Source organism: Phyllostomus discolor, chromosome 13 (genome assembly GCF_004126475.2).
Source record: "Phyllostomus discolor isolate MPI-MPIP mPhyDis1 chromosome 13, mPhyDis1.pri.v3, whole genome shotgun sequence".
Taxonomy (NCBI): domain Eukaryota; kingdom Metazoa; phylum Chordata; class Mammalia; order Chiroptera; family Phyllostomidae; genus Phyllostomus; species Phyllostomus discolor.
Genome location: NC_040915.2, coordinates 53,207,200 through 53,226,181, shown reverse-complemented (window position 1 = coordinate 53,226,181; position 18,982 = coordinate 53,207,200). Strand labels below are relative to the sequence as shown.

Below are 18,982 nucleotides of genomic sequence, written 5' to 3'. Positions count from 1 at the left end.
GTCGCCATGGCGTGAAGGATCTGACTCACGGATTCTCAGACGCATATAGGCAAGTGCAAAAGGCCAGAGGTAACCTTGCAGGCGAAAAAAAAAAGGAAGAATGTGTTTTATTGATATCAAGACTCTTATAAAACTGTAGTGGTTGAGACCGTGTGATAAAGATGACCAAATAGGGCACAAAGATAACCAGATTGACCAGGGGAACTGGCCTGGCCCCTGCACACACAGGGAGGGACATGGGCTTTATGACAACGCTGGCCTCATGGAGCGGTGACAGAGAGACAGGTCTTGCAGGAAATTGTAGCGGGGCAAGTGGCCATCCACATGGGAGAAAACGACCCGTGTCCAGAGCGCCCACTTCTAACCGCCACCAAATGCCACGGTGTTCTGTTCTTTTATATTTTTATGGTGATGATGGTGATGATTGTAATATCACCATTATACTTTTATAGCTTTTGCCATTCTCAAGGCGTCTTAGAATCTATCATTTCCCCCAACAACCCCGTCAAGCGGGCGGGGAAGATGGTGTTCGTCCTTGCACAGGTGCTGGAGCGTAAGCTGGGGTCCCACGTGACCAGCCCTGGGACACCTGCCCAGCGCTGGAGCCCCACCTGCCCGAGTCCAACCCTGGGGCTCTTCTACTTCTTGGGGAGCCCCATTCCCATCCCCGGGGGGCTATTAGGGAGATTCTCTTTGTGTCGACAGCTTTTATGTGCAGGCATAAGGAAGACTGAATGGAAATATATCAAGGTGTTAATAACCATGATCTCTGGTGGTGGGAACAGACTTGGCTAGTGCTTCTTCCTACTTTTCAGCATTTTCGAATTATCTACATGAAAGAAGAATTCATTAGAAAAACAATACGCTTTCATGAAATAAGTGCAGATGCCAATTCTTATCGCTAGCCCCGACAAAGAATAGTCAGCTCATGGCCACGTGAGAGCCTTTCCTTGAGTCCCAAGCTTAGCAGACTCTGGTTCAGAGTCAGCGAGGGCAGGGTTCAAACCCCAGCTCTGCTACTTTCTAGCTCTGCCCACCAAAGGTGAGCCGCTGGATGCCCGTGGGCCTCGGTTCTCCCGTCTGAGAAACGGAGACGGAACTAGCTGCCTCCTGGGTTGTTTAGAGGATTTAATGAGGCAGCGTGCTTGAAACGCCTAACTAGGTGTCTGGCACCTAGGGAGCGCTGTCAAAGGTGGGCCTTGTCGCGTGCCACATCAGAAGGTGGGTTCCTTTCCCAGAGCTTTGTTGTGGGTCCTTTGTAGATCCGAGTATCTATCCTTCTTTATTGCTTCCACTTGACCGATGCAGATACAGAGGTTCAGAGTGGGTGCTGAGACATACCCACAGCCCCAGAGCCGGGAAAGAGTCTTCTGAAACCGGCTCAGAGAGGGTAAGTGATCGGCCTGAGGTCACACAGCCTAAACCTACTGCCTCCGAAAACAACAAACTAAAGACCAAAAGCCAAACTGCCCTCTGTTGGGTGGTTGCCATCTGTGAGGTGCCCTGTTAAGTCTCATGAACAACAGCAGCGGCAGCGGCAGCAACGAAAACTCTGCCATTTACCGAGCGCTTGCTCAATGCCAGGCAGCTTGGCACTTGGTGTAATAGTCTCAGTTAATTCTCCAGACGCTCCTAGGACGGGGTTTCTGCAGCCCGTTTTTTCAGCCGAGTACACTGAGGCTGGGAGGCAGAGGCCCTGGCCCGAGCTCCGCAGCAGGCCTGGCACCGGGTCTGCCCAGCTCCCCGGGAGGCTGCGGGAGGGCCAGGTGGCATGCAAGGAGTTAAGCGGTAGGCAGTGCTGTGGTTCCGTGTGAGGAGCGCGCCGGGCCGAGGCTCTGCTGGCGGCAGCGGCGGCGGCAGCGGCGGCAGCGGCGCGGGGAGCAGGGGCTGGAGACATTAAGTCCAAGGTAGCGACGATCGCGGCAGGAAGGAGGCAAACGAGCGAGAGGCGAGGCGGTGGGGGCTCGAGTCCAGTCGCAGCCTGCGCCCCGCGCGCCCCGGGCCCGGGCATCCCCGGGACGGGTGTGCGCGCGGGGCCTCGCCGTGGAGCGGGGGCCTCGCGGTGGCGCGGGGTCCCCGCAGTGCCGCCCGCCCGAGCGCCAGGCTCGCAGGAGCCCGGCTTTCACTTCCTCTGCCTCCGCCCGTCTCCCCGGCTCGCCGGCTGGCGTCGCCACCGCCTCCTCGTCCCCGGCCACCGCTGTCGCCCCTGCTGCAATCCAGGACCCACACTTCCACTTTCCCGCTGGAGGCAGAGGATGCCCCTTGCACCAGACCCGGAGAAGTAACGCCCGGGCCCGGCTGGAGGAGCCTCGGTGGCCAGAAAGGAAACCCAGCTCCGCTTCCCTTAATACCACTGCAGCGGCTGCCAGCCGGGAAGGCGCCCGCGGAGTGGCACGCCGAGCAAGCGGGGCGAGGGAGTCTCCGAGAGGAATCCTGGACGCCCGCGGGGCTCCGCGGGCGGAGTTTGCAAGTGGCTGAGACCCTCTCAGGTAAGGGTGGCGCGGGCTGAACCGGGTAAGAGGGTTCCCTACGCGAGCGGGGCGCTGAGCTGCTACTGCGAAACGATTCTTCTTGCCCCACGCCCGGGCTTCCAGTTCTAGCCACTTCTCCGCAGGCTGGGGGTTCAGTGTCCAGAGCCCGGTGAGTAAAGAACCTACAGTGGTGACAGCCGGGCTCTGGGTAAATGACAAACTTTCCTCTGGCAGAGGATGGGACGTTCTGGCTCATCCATGGCATCCTTCTTTTGGACATCCTGCTGGGTCCCCAAAGGCAGGCGCTCACAGGCTTCCCCGGGCTGAGCTGACCAGGGGCAAGGCAGGGGACCCTTTTAATTGGATGGATGTATCACCCTTTTGTTGGTGAGTTCAGAGTTCTGAGGGAGAAGCGCGTTCTATTTTCAAGTTGGTTTTGCAAGGGATTTGCTGGGGGTGACACTCTGCTAGATGAGGCTCCCTGTTGTCTGCAACCAGCACCCAGGGCTGCCCAGGTGATGGGCATTGTGTCCAGCGCCTTGCAGGCTTGCTTATGCTCATGCCGGTGTGTGTGTGTGTGTGTGTGTGTGTGTGTGTGTAAAGAGAGGGAGAGAACTGAGGGGCAGGGGGACCCATTCAGCTGGACCACCTCCATCCAAGCCCTTCCAGCAGCCCCAAGTGCCATAGCAGGAGAGGACTCGCCTCCCTGGCGGCGACCCCAGGAGAGGTGGGGATCACCTTCCCTTCCTTGCAGCTCCCGAGAGGACCCCAAGATTGGGGGAAGTTTCCTGGGCCGCTCAATGAGACCATTCAGGTCAGAGGAGCTCGGGAGGTGCAAAGGTTTTGCAGAGAAGGAGCTGGACTGGACCGTCGGATGGGGGCCCCTGCCGTTCTCGCCCCCAGCTCCGAGGACGTGGGTGGTCCCCCACACCGCAGGCCCCAAGAGGCTCTGAGGAGGCCAGCACACAGCTCATGAGTTTGGCCGGATTATTCTTCCTCCTAATGAAAAGCATGATTCAAAGAGGCCACCTTGTCTCCAAGGCTCATTTTGGAGCTAGCCCTGTGGCCACAGCCCTCTGGAAGTCATTGTGCTTCCTCGCTGGGGGTTCGGCCTGGGGCTGGGGTCATGTGAATGGACGGGCTGGTCTGTGAGGCAGGCAGGGGAGGCGCTTCCAGCCACAGCCCGAAGGTGGGATGTATTTCCCTGGCCCTGTAATTGCCTGCTCAGGCTGGAGGCTGCCTCTGGGCAAGAGCATTGCTGTGTGGGTCTCGGACAGCATTTGAGGCATGAGGTGGGGGTCCGAGGTCCTCCTGTTCTTCTTTGGGAGCCTGACCGGAAGCCAGGCTAGGAGTCTCTTCCCTAGGCTGCCGAGACCCACACATCCCTCCAGGGCGTCAGAGACCCGTTCTCGCTACCCTGGGGGAACCCCATCTCTGGGTCAGGAGGTTCAGTTTCAAGTCTGCCTTTAGTTTGCTGTGTGACTTTGGGAAAATCATTAGACCTCTCTGGTCCCAGTTGCAGCTTGTATAAAAGGAAGAGATTTCATGTATCCTCCGAGGTCCCAGTTCAGACACTCTATGACCCTGAGCAATGATCACAGAAGAGATTTTTTTCTAAATCCCAGGAGTAGGGGTTATCTCGTGTTTCAGGGGCTTGGGACTGAGGCACATCTGAGTTTGACCACCCGTCACCCTCCAAACTGTGTTCCCTCCACCACACAACAGGGAGCTCCTAGTTGCGACCTCAGAAGGCTGTTGGGAGGGCCGAGATGGTGCATGAAAGCACCACACAACGGATCCCGTGGAGACGGGAGTGGAGCTTCGCAGACACAGCGGCAGAGCTGTCTGTTTTCGGGTGTTGCGCGTGGACATCTGGCTGCCGTCTTCCCCAGGGAGGCTGGCCCTGTCCCACGTGAGCACCAGGTGATCCTTGGCTGGGGGGCAGGGCCCCCATTCTCTGCCATCACCTGGCACCTGCAGTCCCTGCCCCTTGGCCGCTTCCACCTAAAAGCAGGGCTGGACCAGCAGCTTCTAGTGGGGAGCCCGGGGCCATCTGGGGAGGCACGGAGGCATCCAGCTGTTATGTCACCATGACAACAGGAGGTGGAGGAAGTGGAGGTGAGCTGTGTGCACTGCTTCAACTCTGCAGCTTTCTGGGGACCCAGGGCAGAGAAGTTCCGTGTGTCCGGGTGTCGGGACTCGGTCTGCGGAGAGGCTGTCTGAGCCGGCGAGGCTGCTGTCCCCGGCAGGAACAGCCACGCTTGGGAAAGTGCCTTGCGTGTGTACGTGTGTGTGGAGGTGGGGGCACGGGGTGTTGCTGAGATCGTGGGGGAAGGCAGTAGGTTGGTCAGTCTTATGTCTCTCTGAGAGGTTCCGAGGCTTGGGACAGCTGCGTCCCCCTCCACACCGGGGCTGTCCGGGCTCCACGCTGCAACCGCCGTGGGGAAGGCAGACCTCACCTCTGCTGACGCGGAGCGAGCTAGCGGGTGTGCAGAGGGACGGGGGCAGGGACGGGGGCAGGGGCCGGGCTGCCGCGGGCTTGCTCGGTCCGAGCAACTGGCTGAGGAAGTGAACAGTTTGCTCTCCTGGTGGAGTAAGACGTGGGTGTGTGTGGGTGTGTGTGGACGTATGTGTGTGAGTGTATGTATTCTCACACAGGCTTGGGCGCGTGTGCTGTGAGAGTGAGTCTGCGTGGGTTTATGTGTACGTGTACGTGGCCTACGAGAGCACGCGTGCCGGCGTGAGTCAGTGCAAGTGCGGGGACTGAATGCACTTGTGAGCTTATGCACTTGTTTGCATGTGAGTCGGATGCGCCTCTGTGACCAGCCTGTGCACCACCGCACAGGTGCGTGTGCGCACTCTGAGGGGCTGATGCTGGGCTGGCTGCCCGCACTGTCTGCACACGCCTGTCGGGCGTCTGTGAGCGTACACATGTGTGCAGTGATGATGCAAGTGCGAACTTGTGTCTCTGTGTGTACGTGTGCACCTGTAAGTGTTGGACACACTTTTGATTGCATCTCTGTGTGTACATGTGCTTCTGTGGGTATGCACATATGTGTATTCTGGGCAAACTTTTTGTGCACTGGTATCTACATGTATGCTGCTGAGTGTGTGTGTCTGTGTATCATGTTACATGCATGGTTGCAACTCTGAGTGTTTGTGTTTCCTAGTGCCGGTATCCAGGTGTGTTGGTTACAGTGTGCCTTTGAGTGTCTCCGTGTGTCTGTGAGTGTCTGTAAATGTGTGTGCTGGGGTGTTGCAGTGTGACTTTGGACATGTTGCATGTGTACGTGTGAGTGTCAGTGCGTGTGCCTGGGGTGTAGCACTGCGCTTCCCCGCACATCTCTGGGTGTGCATTGTGTGCTTCTGAGCGTGTTTGCTCGTCTGTGGGGCCAGCTCACTTTTGTGTGAGTTTCCTGCTCTGTGTGTATTTCTGAGATGCACATCTCCAAGGGTCTGAGTGTCCATAGGGGTGTACAGGTGTGTGTGTGAGTGTGTAAACACTGCTGAGAGGCTTCAAACAGAAAACTCTTCCAAACCTTTAGAACTTCTCTCCTGCCTGCTCTTCAGGTTTGAACGGGCTCGTGCTGTGCACCTGCCGAGGGTCGGTGCCGTGATCGGGGCAGCTCTGGGCTGCGTGCCGGGGGGTGTTGCGTGTTTGTTTCCCGTGTGCCTTAGATCGAAGCCCGTGCATTCCCCTGCCCCCGGCTCCCTCGACCCCCAGAACAGCCCAAGTCCCTGTCTCCAGAAGCCTGCGCTTTCGGACTGTTGCTAAACAAACACTCACAGATGTTAGGAACGCAGGTATCATTCTAGGCAGGAGGTTGCGCACCGGCAGCCTGGGATGAGGCACGGAGCATCTCCGTGGCACTGTTTCTAATTAGGAACAACTTGTTTTCCTTAAATAAACAAATCAAGTGAGGAAAGAAATTGCCCAAGATTAATGGCTCCCTGGAGCAGGTCCGGATGTTCGGAAGATGGGGGTGGGGTCTACACATGTTACTGCTAAGGGTATCTTCCACATTTTGACCAAGAGCTGATGAGGCAGGGTCTGAGGAGGAAGCTGGTGAGGCAGGGAGGTCTGGGCAATGTGAGGCCCCTTTGCGGGGTTCGGCTGGTGTTTGGTTATTGGGATACACGCATCAACGGCACCAGCTCCTCCTTTCTCCCTGGGCCCAGTCTTTCAGCCAGACAACTTCGCTGTTCTTCCCACCCAAGGGACAGGCAGGGTTTATGTCCCTGGCCCTTCACGTTGGGTTTGGCCACGTGGCCAGCTTTGGCCACGAGGGTCAGGTGGAGGTGACAGTGTGCTCATTCCAAGGCTAGGGCTCAGGAAACCTTGCGTGCTTCCGCCGTGGCTGGGAGGAGAGCTCCTCCAAGGTGGCCATCACCCACCTCAGCCCGGCCCAGAATGACCCTGAGCCCAAACCTCAGCGCAGAGCCCAGCTCAGCCACAGTCAGGTTCGCTAAACACGCGCCTCTCACTGCACGTCACCGGGGCGTGGTGGTTGTTTGTTACGCGCCCTTATCGTGGTTACAGCTGACCGATGCAGTCACGGGCAGTCTGTGTCTTCTCGTCCTCTGAGTGGTGCTCACTCAGAGCTGCACAATGACCACCTGTACTGTCCCGCCGTGGCTGTCCCATCCCTACCTTGCTTTCTGCTCATCCTGACATTAGCGGTGATAATAATAGTGATAATAATAGATGTTTGTGGAGTGTTTACCAGCTACCACCCCCTATGCCTGAGGCTTTATAGATCTCCCATCACTTACTCATAGCAACCCTTTGAGGTCGTTTCTCTTACAACCTTCTGTTATCACCTGCGAGGCTCAGAGAGGTGCACGTGCTTGCACAGGTCGCACAGCCCAGAAGACGCATACCTGGGATTTGTACCCAGATCACAGCCCGTCGGAGACCATGTTTTTAACCGTGATGCCACTTTGCAAACACCCCCTGTCCCCGTGCCAGCAGGCCTGCCCGACACACTGACACCCTAGCACACATTCTGCATTCCCCCCTTTACTCGCCTGGAGGTTAGGTCGGCAGGAATGACGGTTCCATGGAAGCGGGAAGGGTCTCTTTGGGGAGGGTGCGTGGTGAGGCATGTGCTCATTCATTCGTGTGTTCACTCACGGAGCATCCGTATTTGCTGACACTTGGTATTTGCTCAGAATCTTCTAAGGGTCACAACTCTGTGCTGGGCTGTGAAAACACAGAGATGAGAGACCCCCTTTCTCTCTTCAAGGGGCTTACAGCCTGGAGAGGAGGCCAGAGAACTTGGGCTCTAGGGGCAGATGAGGCTGGGAGCCATGACCACCTCTGCCCCCCGCCCCACCCCCCGCCACCCCCGGGAACATCTCCGCCACCCACCCCAACCAGGTCACCAGGACGATCCAATGAGAGCGTGTTGACCGGGCCCTTCACACTGTGCCCGGCAGGTCGGAAGCAGTAGCCCTCCTTCCTCCTATTCTTTCTCTTCCTTTTTCCTTCTTACGGAGGAAACGCTGGAATGTCACAGCCAGAGCAACACTGACGTGGAAGGAACCAGAGGCCGCGGCACCTCAGACGGGGCTTCCGACCGTCCTCTGGCTTTGTCTGAAGCTGAGCGGTTCTCCGGAATGCGCGTTTCCGTGCTGACACCAGCTGGGTCCTGTGCAAACCAGTGAAAGTGGTGGCTCGAGGGCCCCGGGGAGGTGTCGGACCCAGCTTGGAATGACTGAATGATGGAGGACAGGGCTCGACAGACTGGGGCTCACAGGCCAAACCCGGCTCCCTTCCTGGGTTTGTAAGTGCAGCTTTACTGGGACACAGCTACACCCGCTTGTTCATAGATTGTCTGCTTCTCAGCTGCAACTGCAGAGCTGGGCAGTTGTGACAGAGACCACGTGGCCAGCCAAGCCTAAAATGGCCACTACCTGGCCCTTTGCAGAAAGCATTTGCTGGCCTCTGACCTAAAAAAGCCCAGCCGGGGTCCTGGGCCTTGGCCAAGAGAGGTGAGGCCAGCATTTGATGTCCCTGGGTCAGTCACTGTGGATGAGGCTCACGTCTGTCCCCAGGTGGGGCGTCTAGGGGGTCAGGAAAGGCGCAGCAACTCCGGAGACTTTGTGAGCTGGGAGAATTCTTAGACGGGGAGCTGGAGACCCGGAGAAGGAAAGAGACATCCCAAGGCTGCCCAGCCAGTGCAGGGGCAGGTGACGCTGGTCTGAATACCTGGAGATCTAGGAGGACGGCTGTGGGCCCCTCCCAGCCCCACCTCCAGCAAGTGCATCCTGGAAACCCAGCACACTTCTCAAGTCCTGATGTGCGCGAGTTTCTACCTCGGCTTCCAAATATGGCATTTGCTGGTGCCTTGAAATTCTCCGCGTTGTCCTGAGTGCAGGGTGAAGAGAAGAGCCCCTGGGTGGGATGCGAAGGGTCCTCACTCTGCTACCCGTTGGCCGACGGAGCGGTCTTGAGCGAGTCTCTGTCCCTCTTGGGTCCTCGGTGTTCCCACCTGTAGAACGGGAGAGGAGTTATATATAATCGCTAAGGACGTTTCCAGTCTGACCTTTTATGGTCCGATTTCTTTTCTAATTGGAGTCACCCCCAAACCTTCATAATACATGTTGGCCTCTGCAGCAAGGTGCTCCTGATGATGACAATCGCCATCACCCTTGTGGCCTCCGTCTGTGGGTGTTCCAGTGCCAGGCACAGTCACCAGAGCTTCCCTTCCATCCTCTCGCCCAGTCCCTACGCGTTAGGGGACCTCTGTCTCCACTGTACACATCAGGACACAGAGGCTCATGGAGGTTCAGTCCCGTGTCCAGGGTCACCCCGTCCGTAAGTGGCAGGGCTAGGCTCTGCGCTCAGCCCCTCCTCCCGTCTGCCCCCCTGTCTCCCGTGGTGTCGCCACTGTCTCTCCCAGGTGGAGGCGATGAGCTGTTTTCGGGACCCCTCAGAGAGGAACCCATTCCTCTCCGCCTCATTTGTTAACATGGGAGTGACATGAGCCCAGCCAGGGTCCCTCGTCACAGGCCTGGTGACAGCGTTCATGGGTGTATCGGCTGCAGTCTGGGTAGGCATGAGGGACTGCGGGTGGCTGAGGGGTTCCCTCAAGGACAGCAAATAGCTGATGACTCAAGAGGTGAGGGGGCACCAGGCTCTGGCTTCGAAGTTTCACAGACAATCCCTGGACCTCCAGGAAGCGGGAGCCACACACCGTTTGCCGTGATGAACTGTGTGGAGGTTTCTGGAGAGGGCAGATCTCTCCTGTTTCCCTGTCCCTTGGGTTGTCCCCAAGGTGAGTTCCCCCTTTGCCGAGATGGCCCCAATGTCTCCCTCACAGATGTCCATTTACAAGTCCTTGGCCCGGGCCCTTTGCCGCTTCGGTGCCCACCTTGTGGGGCGAGGAGAAGATTCAGAGTTGGAAGCAATCAGACTGGCTTTCACTTCCACAAAGCTCTTAGGTGTATCGCCATGCGGCAGACAGTTTGTTTGTCCCGGAGACTCAGCTGCACGTAAGGCAGGAACAGACAGTCATCCCATTGAATCGTCCCAGCGCCCGTGTCAGAAAAGGGCCAACGTGCCTTCACGCAGACGCTGCTTACCCTTACATTGAGCCCCGTTCCAGTCAGCGCGGTGACCTGATTCCCAGTGTGTAGCCCGGAGAAGGACCACATCAGGAGTGTGCGGGATGGAGGGGAACGCACAGGGAGCAGCCCGAAGCAACAGCTGGCGGCTTGAGAACAGGAGCAGAGGTGAAGAGATGGTAAAAATAAGCATGAAAATGAGGAATCACAGTGCGCGGGGTGGGGGGTATTTAATGCAGGGGTCGTCAAATGGCCCCCTCATCTGGGTAGCTGGCTTTCATTTCAGGGTTACCAAACAACGTAACCAATCAGAGAACAATGTACAGTAGTCCCCCCTTCTCCATGGGGGATGCTTCCCAAGATCCCCGGTGCATGCCTGCAACTGAGAACCCTATATATTCTGTTTTTCCGGTAATACGTATCTATGATAAAGTTTAATTTATAAATTAGGCAATTTCACCGATAGAAGATTCATTCTGCACTGTAGATCTTAGCAACCTTGGTGTTCGATTTTCTTTCCTACATTATTATGTCGAGAACGTTCACCTTTCAACTTAAAGAAAACACTTGATGACTTCTCTTGGGCATATCGGAATGGCCGGCGTCACTACTCTTGTTCTTCGGGGGCACAGACATGTCAAACAGGGTGACCTGAGCGCAAGCGCTGCCGATCCGATACGTGACTCACGGGCAAGGCGCCTGTAGAGCCTGGAGCCGCTGGACTAAGGGGTGGTTCATGTCCTGGGCTGGGAGGAGCAGGAGGCGCCAGATTTCATCCCGCTACTCAGGTGGTGTGCCCCTGAAAACTTCGGAATGGCGTACTTCTGAAACGACCAGTCTAAATGTACCGCCGTTGACCGCGGGCACCTGAAAGCCGGGCAAGCGAAGCCGCAGATGAGGCGGGGCCGCTGCCACGCAGGGCGCTGCGTTGCGGAGCAGCTTCCGGGGTGGCCCAGCCCGGGAAGACACAGTCACTCCCCATTCAATAGGCAGGGGGAAGGGCAAAGAATAATTCATCGTAGGAAACATTTTGATCCCGTGGTTAACAGTGTTTCTGTGCATGATGCCCTGGGTGCCTGGAAAATCCACTTACACGGAGCCCCTCATTTTTCAGTGTTGTGTAAGCAACATCTTTCTGCACCGAGAAAAGGATCGGGCAGGCGCTTGAGAAGTCAACATTCTTGGCAATCAGACCAGGGGTTCAGACGCGGGCCGCTGACCCACAGCCCAGGGAGCCACCGCGGGCCTCAGTGTTCCCATCTGTAAAGTGAGGACAGCTGTGGGTGATGAGCTGGCACTGCTGCTGTGAACCAAACCACCTGTCTGTGCGTGACCTTGGGCTTCGGGCTCGTGATGTTCGCTTCCATAATTCACGCCCAGGCTGGTCATTGCAGAAACCAGTCTAGAGGGGACCCTGAGATGCATCATATAATTACATCTCCAAATAACTGCCAGGAAGAAAAGTATCTGCAGTGGGTGAAGGAGGCACGAATTAGGGCATTGAAAAGGAAGGGAAAAATGAGCTGGAATCTGAAGGATGGTGGGACTAACAGGTGGGAGGAGTGGGGAGATAGACGAAACAGCACATGCAAAGGTCCTGAGGTGGGAGGAAGCGTGGCAGGAACCAAGGACACAGACACCAGAGCTTTGGGGTGGGGATGAGCTGGTACGTGATGAAACGGGCAACTCTCAGGGCCTTGCGGGCCCCGTAAGTGTTCTGCTCTGTACCCTTCCAGCAGTGGGGAGCCTTATAAAGATTTTAAGTACAAGGAGGGAAACGGTTCCGTTAAACCCTGGCCAGGGCAACTAGAAGAAACCTTGCGCTCACATGAGGTGGGAGCCCATTGAAACCCTAACAAAGAGGGAGCGGAGTGGGCATCAACAATATCAGGGTTTCGGCCTCGTTATGCAAAACACACAGCCTTCCGAGGGAGAGGTGAGCTTTGGGAAAAGGAGCTGACCAGTGAGTTGTTTAATGTGCTTGAGGTTGCTGACACGCCCCTCTCTTACTTCCATTGTCACCTGATGGCCTGTGTGCTGTTTTAAGTTTTATTGGAGATTTTTTTTAATTAGAGGAGTTTATTATTTTTTTTCTGAAAAATGCCAGCTGGGTTCGATAAAACAATTTAACAATCATGCTGGGGAAATGCCACAGGAAGCTTCGATCTCTCTCCTTCTGGCATCACCGTGCCGCCTCCCCTTCTCCCTTCCTGGCCTCCCCTGACACACCGTACCACACCACACCGCAACGCACCGGCAGCTTGAACACGTGCTGTTTCTCAACTCCCTGCCCCTCAGCTCCTGGAGAAAGAAGGACAGCCCTATAGGACACCAGGATTGCTGACTTAACCACTTTAGGTTTAGGGCAAATCTTGCTCAAATCCAGGTGCTACCAGCTCACAGCTGTGTGACCTTGGTATTCACTTCAACCTCCTTAGCCTCCAGTTACTCATGTAAAATGGAAATCATGGTAGTCTTTACAGTCACCAGGAGTCTTTTGGTTCTAAGAGACAGAAAATCCAAGGTAGATATCAATACACCCTTAGTCTGAGACATAAAAAGGAATAGATTGGCTCATGTAACTAGCAAGACCTTCAGGCTTGGCTGGATCCAGGAGCTTGACAATGCTATAGCTGTCTTTCTCTTTTGCTCCTGCCTGCACTCCCTGCCTTCCTCTGAGTTTTTTGGACTCTCCTTTTCTCTGTGGGTTTCCTTCTCATATTGGCTCTGGCTCTCTTCTTCTGGGTTCAGATGCCCATCAGCAGCTCCATGCCTACACCGTGCCAGCTGCAAGCTCCGTTCCAGCAGGTCCTGGAATTGAGCCCCGGGGCCCCCTGGAACCAGTCACCATAGCCAGGGAATGGGCCATGTTGTCGGGCCAGATCGAGGTAATGTGACCAACCCTAGAGCCTCATGGGGGGGGCGAATGGCCTTTTGCTGCTTCCTGAGTCACAAAGACCAACAGTGGGAGAGGGCTGGGCTTGTGAAGGAAAATCAGGACGCAGAGAACAGAAGGAGGGAAGGTGAATGCTGGTCACACTAAAGTGATGAATCAGCAGGCTGTCTAGTCCTCACTCAGAGGGTGGTTACGGAGATGCAATGAGCAGAGGCATGCAAGGTTTTTAGCACTGACCCCAGCATGCAATGTACTCAGTAAGTGCTACCTATTATTACTGCTCCGCTGAGGACTATTATCGGCATGGTGATCATAGAGGCCAGGCAGGGGACCTGCGAGTATTCAGGGCAATGGGGGACACTTGCATCCAGAAGTCTCGGCTGAGACGTCACACAGATGGATGCCTGCGAGTCTTGGACCTGTCCCTTCCCCTCCAGCTTTGGCTGCCGAAAGCCACTGTGCTCCTACCTCAAGGGCCACTTCACCAGCTAAAAGCCATGGTGGCTGCAAGGAAGCAGAGAGGGCTGCACATCTAGATGCTTTGCCCTGGAAGGTCCCAGAGGAGGGAGGCAGAGCAGAGGGACAGGAGTGAACCCGAGACCAAGTGCCTCATTTGGGGGAGCACAGGGGGATCCCTGCTCCAGTCCCCAGCCCTCTGTCACTCCATGCAAATGCAAGCCCAGGGCGACCATGTCTCTTGATAGTTTTTTCCAAGAGAATTCCACGTCTTGTTGCGGAGTCCCCTTGATTGTAAGTGTTGGCCACCAACCAGGCCATTATAAAACTGCAGGACAGACCGAACCAGCGTGTCTGTGGGTGCAGTGGACCGGCGCTGTAAGGGCAGGTCTCACCGGCGTAAGGGGCACAGAGCCTGTCTGTCTGAACCCTGGAGAACTCGTGCTGTGGACGACCTTGGAAGACACCCAGTCCATTGTTCTAGAAGCCTCCGTTGCGTGCCGTATGTTGTCCTATGTTGTCAGCATCCTCTTGGACGGCCCCATGAGCTGCACCATGTTTAACAGGCTCCGTGGACAGGATTCAGCAAGAACAGTTGCTTCAGAGCAGTTCATTTTGCTGCCTGAGACCATTAGCGTTCTCCCTGCCTTCCTGCTTTGCACTGTTGGTTTCTGGGATAGAACTTCTGCCAAGGCTGAGAAGGTGACTCAGCTCCCATCCTCCCTGGCGAGGGGGGCTCGACCCCGGCTCTGCCACTCTCTGTTGCGTGGCTGAGGGCAAGTCACTTCGCCTCTCCGAGCCTCGGTTTCCTTACCTGCACCGTGGGATCCTCGTTGCTCTTGCGTCCTGAGGAGCCGTTGGGCACATAGTAGGAACTCAATAAAGCTTTAGCTACCTTAAAACTCCAGTGCCAGCAGCCTGGGCAGAGGGGGAGTGATGATCATACTCCACGTACGTACTGAGCGCTCACTTGGTGCCAAGCCCTTTCCGAGCACGGCCCCCTCTTCTTCTTCACACATAGGCCCAGAGAGTAGTGGTTTTACCATCGCTGTCTTCATTTTTGATACACTGAGGCTCTCAGCAGTGAAGGGATCTGCTGAGGTCACACAGCTAGACTCGGCAGAGCTGAGGTTTGAACCCCAGCATGCCTGAATGCAGGGGTCCTGCCTCTTGTGAAGGGCCCCGTCTTCTAAAGGAATCAGTTGCAGCCACACAAACCTGTGGGTGCCAAGGGCCCCATAGCAGTAGAGTCTCAGACTCAGCTCTGCTACCGACTTGCTGTGTCGCCTCGGGAGGCTTTCTTGACCTCTCTGGGCCTTTCCCCGCACCCCTCCCCCGCCCCGCTCCTTAAACCAACCTTGCTCCCTCCCACCTCAGGGCCTTTGCCCATGCTGTGCCATCTGCCTAGAACACTTCCCTCGGCCAATCGCAGCTCCTTCCCATCCTGGGTAGAGCATTACTTCTGAGATTCCTCTGCAGCTCCCCTGGACCAGGTCAGAGCTCCCTGCCGTGCACTCTCCACACTCCACACCGTTCCACGGGGGTTTGTGATTACAGCACTGCTGCGCTGATTTAACCAACCTGTGTCTCTTCTACCAGTCCGTCACGTCGAGGGGGTCGAGGAGCCATTTAGCTCCCTTCCCGTGCTCACACGCTAAGCCTGCCACATGCAAACAACACAAAGGGGTGGTTATTAACTGGAAATTAGAAGGAGGCTTGAGGATGCTCACACACTGCTGGCAGGAGTGGGAGTCAGTGCAGCTGCTCTGGAAAACCACCTTGCAGTATTTACTAAAGCAGCACGACACTCTTCCACTTGGAGACGGAGCCTCGAGAGAGAGGCTATATATACAATAGTCACAATAGTGAAAAACTTTGAGGTGGGGCAGCCAAGTGCCGAATACCCGCGGTGGTGTAACACACAAGTGACGTGAGGCTCCTTCGTGCCGTGATAGCATAAGGCAGGGAGGACGAGCAACCTGCAGCTCCGTGCTGCGAAAGGATCAGTCGTGTAAAAGCAACGCCAGATGCAAAAGAGCATGCGCTATACAGAATGTTAATGACACGCAGCTCAAAGTAGAAGCTCAACTGGAGTGTTTGGGGATGCATGCGTGCTTAGGTGGGGGCGTCACAGAGGGCAACGTGGAGGAAATGACCGTGGCGGTCACGGTGGTGGCTACCTCGGGTGGGAAGGAGCAGAGGAGGGGCTTTGGCGAGCTGACCTTATTCCGTTTCTTGCCCTGGGAGGTGGTTGCTTGAGTGTGTGTTACTGAATTCATCAAATTATGCACTTTATTTTGTGTTTTCTTTTGTATGTGGGTCATGGGTCCCATGAAATGACCCCTGTGTCCCCCCAGGTACTTACCCCTGGGGGGGACCCCACCCAGACCATATCACTCAGCCTTATGCTCAGAGGACATCCCAGGCCATCCTGTCTTAAGCCAAGTTACTGTCTCCTTAGCAGAGAGGGGCCGTGGTCCTCTCTGTCTTGCAAGCCCTCAGGGACCTAGACTCACAGGTGTACAAACAACCCAAGCTACTTTTGTCTGGCCACCTAGTCAGAGGATACAATTAGCTTCTTTTTCAGAACATGATAGAGATGGGAGGGTTGATTGCCCTAGGAGAAAATAAAGAAGAAAGAGAAAAACAAAACCCGAGAAACATTTTCAAGTTTCTAGTTTTGCATGCTTTTTTTTTTTTTGCAAGCTACCAGAAGCCGGGGAGATAAGCTGTCCCGGATGGAGGGTCAGATAGCAGGGCTGGCGCGGGGATCCACGTGCGGACATGGGCTCCAGAGGGGGGCAGCCGAGGGTCCAGGACAATTAGGTCATTGGACTCAGTGCCACAGTCCTTCTCGCACAGCCCGACCTCCCTGTCTGTGCAGACAGAAGGGTGGGCCTGGACCCTGCCCTGCAAACCACGCCCTCTGCCTGGAGCACAAAACCACCATGACTTGACTAGGTCCATGGAGCCCAAGTCAGGGTGGGCTGGGATTGGGGGCTTCCAGGGGCTTCCAGAAGTGCAGTTAATGGTTTTGGATTATTAACTGCTTGATGAGGAACTTTACTCATCCATCTACTAAAAAAAAATGTGTAAATCTCCCACCCACCTTTCATGCAACAATGTGTTGGGCTCATCATACACTGGACTCTGCTAGGCGTCAGGGATGCAGCAGAGGGACCAGCCGGTTTGGGTTTTCCCGGAATTCCCCAGCTGCAGCACGGAAAGTCGAGGTAGCCCGGGAGCCCCTCGGTCCCAGGCAAGCCTGGACAGTTGGACCCTGGTGCACAAGACTCTTCTGATGCTCACCCAGTGGAAAAGGCAGGAAATACAAACCAGCCCATCAGTGCTTTGATGAAGGGAAGGGCAGGGCGCCTTGAAAGCCCAGAGGAGGCCCCTCACCCAGAGGAGGGTATCTAAGAAGGCTTCCTGGAGGAGGTGGTATCTAGAGGACCCAAGCCCTTCTAGAGGAGAAGGGTCAGGCAGGAGTGAAGGGAGGGTGGGAGAGGTGAGAGCCTGCTAGGTTTGAGGAGGTGAATGGGGTGAACTGTGATTGGGAAGGGGGTGAGGAGGGGTCAGGTCATGGTAGACCTTTTGGCTCAGGGAGGGCACCCACTGGGCTTTTGGTAGCCCTAGGGATTCAAGAAGGGAGGCACCAAATTTCTATATGAAGATGGCTGTGGCTGCTCTATAGAGTCGAGGAGGGACTGGCGGGGGAGGGAGAGTTAAGAGTGGACATGAAGAGACCATTGGGTCAGGCCACTCATGAATCCTTACAGCTGCTCTGACCAGAAGCCCGGAGTCATCTTTGACTCCCGTCTTCCTCTGGGACCCCACATAAGCTCTTCAGTCACTCCAGCGCCGGATCACCACCTCCAGCCCCACCCCGGCCCCACCCCGGCCCCACCCCAGGCATTCCCCCTTCTCTGCTCTCGGTCCCCGGCACTGATCACTTCTGATCCACACGCAGCTGACCCACTTCGTTCACTCTCTGCTTCTTCCCTCTGAACAGGGCTTCTCAGCCTTGGCGCCCTTGGCGTTTCGGACCGGATGGTTCCGTGTGGTGGTGGGGCAGCACTAGGCGGGTAGGACGGCGAGCAGGTCTGATTCCAGGAGCACTTCCCCCTCCACTGCGACAAGCAGAACCGTCGCCAGACGTGGCCACATGCCTGCTGGGGTCGGGGGAGGGAGGCAAATTGCCACCTGGACCAGTCATGACCCGTTCCCTGGGAATGCTCAAACTGCCCCCCCCCCCAAGACACGGGTCCTGTGAGCTAAGCAGAGGGAAGGGGGTGCGTAGGGTCCGTGACGAACAGTGCGTGCCAGACACTGCCACACGGAGTCCTTTCCTGTCTTCTTTCCTTCCCTCCCTCTTCCCTCCCTCCCTACCTCCCTCCCCTCCTTCCGAGAAAACTTTATTTACATTGTGTACAAACACGGGCAGCCTGATCTGGGATTTGGCCCTTTGGGTGTAGTTGCAGACTCTTGGGGGAGAAAAAAAAACAACCAACCAACCAACCTCTCCTTCCTGAGATAAAACGCTTCCTTTAAGGCGGGAGCTGCCCGGTCCGTCTGCCACCTTCTCTGTGTGTTGTGAGCCACATAACAGACAATAACTCCATTCTTTTCAACCTTTCTGCCCTTATTTTTCCTCTTGGTAAAACACACATAAAACTTGCCACCTTAACAGTTTTTAAGTGGACAGTTCAGTAGTATTAAATACACTCGTATCCTGTGCCACTGTGACCGCCACCCACCCCCAGAACTCTTTTCGTGAGGGCTTCTTCATCGAAGGTGGGGGCGCTGAGATCGTCCGGACCCACGCTCGCAGTTCTGATCTGGGGAAACTGATGCCCAGAGGGAAAGGGACCCGCTGAGGTCCACAGCCAGTTAGAATCAAAGTCAAGATGAGAATCCTGGCCTCACGCTGCCCAGCTGCCCCCGGCCAAGTGGCCCTCCCAGGCATGTCCCAGAATTCCTTGCACACAAAAGTACCACACAAATATTGAGTGACCGCTGGGGACTGGGGACTCCACTGAGGTGCTCCCGGGGACTAACCCAGTTCTCGCTCTAATCTCTGGGAGTACTGGAGAGGAAACCCCACTCCACAGGCTAATGGCCAATTAATGGCTCTCTTCGGCCAGATAGTGTTTCTCCTTCTATTCTTCTAGAAATTGTGTTGGCCTCCCCTGAGATCCAGCCAGCTTTTTCTAGTAGTTCCCCCCGCCCATCCTCTCCACGCCCTCCGCTACCCACGCTGGGGCCAGACAGGAGCGCTGCTCCGCGATAAGAGGGCTATCGATCCCCTTTCACGGTCATCACCGCCCCGCCGGACCCATCTCTGGCGTCTGAGATGCTTCGGTTACCCTCACAATGAGGGCATTTAGCCCAGCTCTCCTCCCCCGGGGTGCTCAGTGGCAGAAACCGGAGGAAGAGCAGAGAGGAGAGAGAGAGGCCCCAGAACCCAGCAAAACCACCCACTGCGAAGGCGACGGGGCTGGGAGAAGGAGGCCCAGGCGGCTCTGATTTCAGAGATGCTTTAGAAAGCGCCTCTGCGTGGCTCGTTTCCCCCGTTGGTGGGCTGACCGGG

At 56.1% G+C, this 18,982-nt stretch overlaps 1 protein-coding gene across 1 annotated transcript in view; it reads left to right on the top strand.

Annotated features, from left to right (window-relative positions):
* The first annotated feature begins 1,526 nt into the window (after positions 1–1,526).
* WSCD2 (WSC domain containing 2) overlaps positions 1,527–18,982 on the top strand; it is a 96,921-nt gene continuing 79,465 nt past the window's right edge. The window contains exon 1 of the mRNA XM_028528332.2: positions 1,527–2,489. The gene's annotated coding sequence lies outside the window, so the exon portion shown is untranslated. The remainder of the gene's footprint in view (positions 2,490–18,982) is intronic.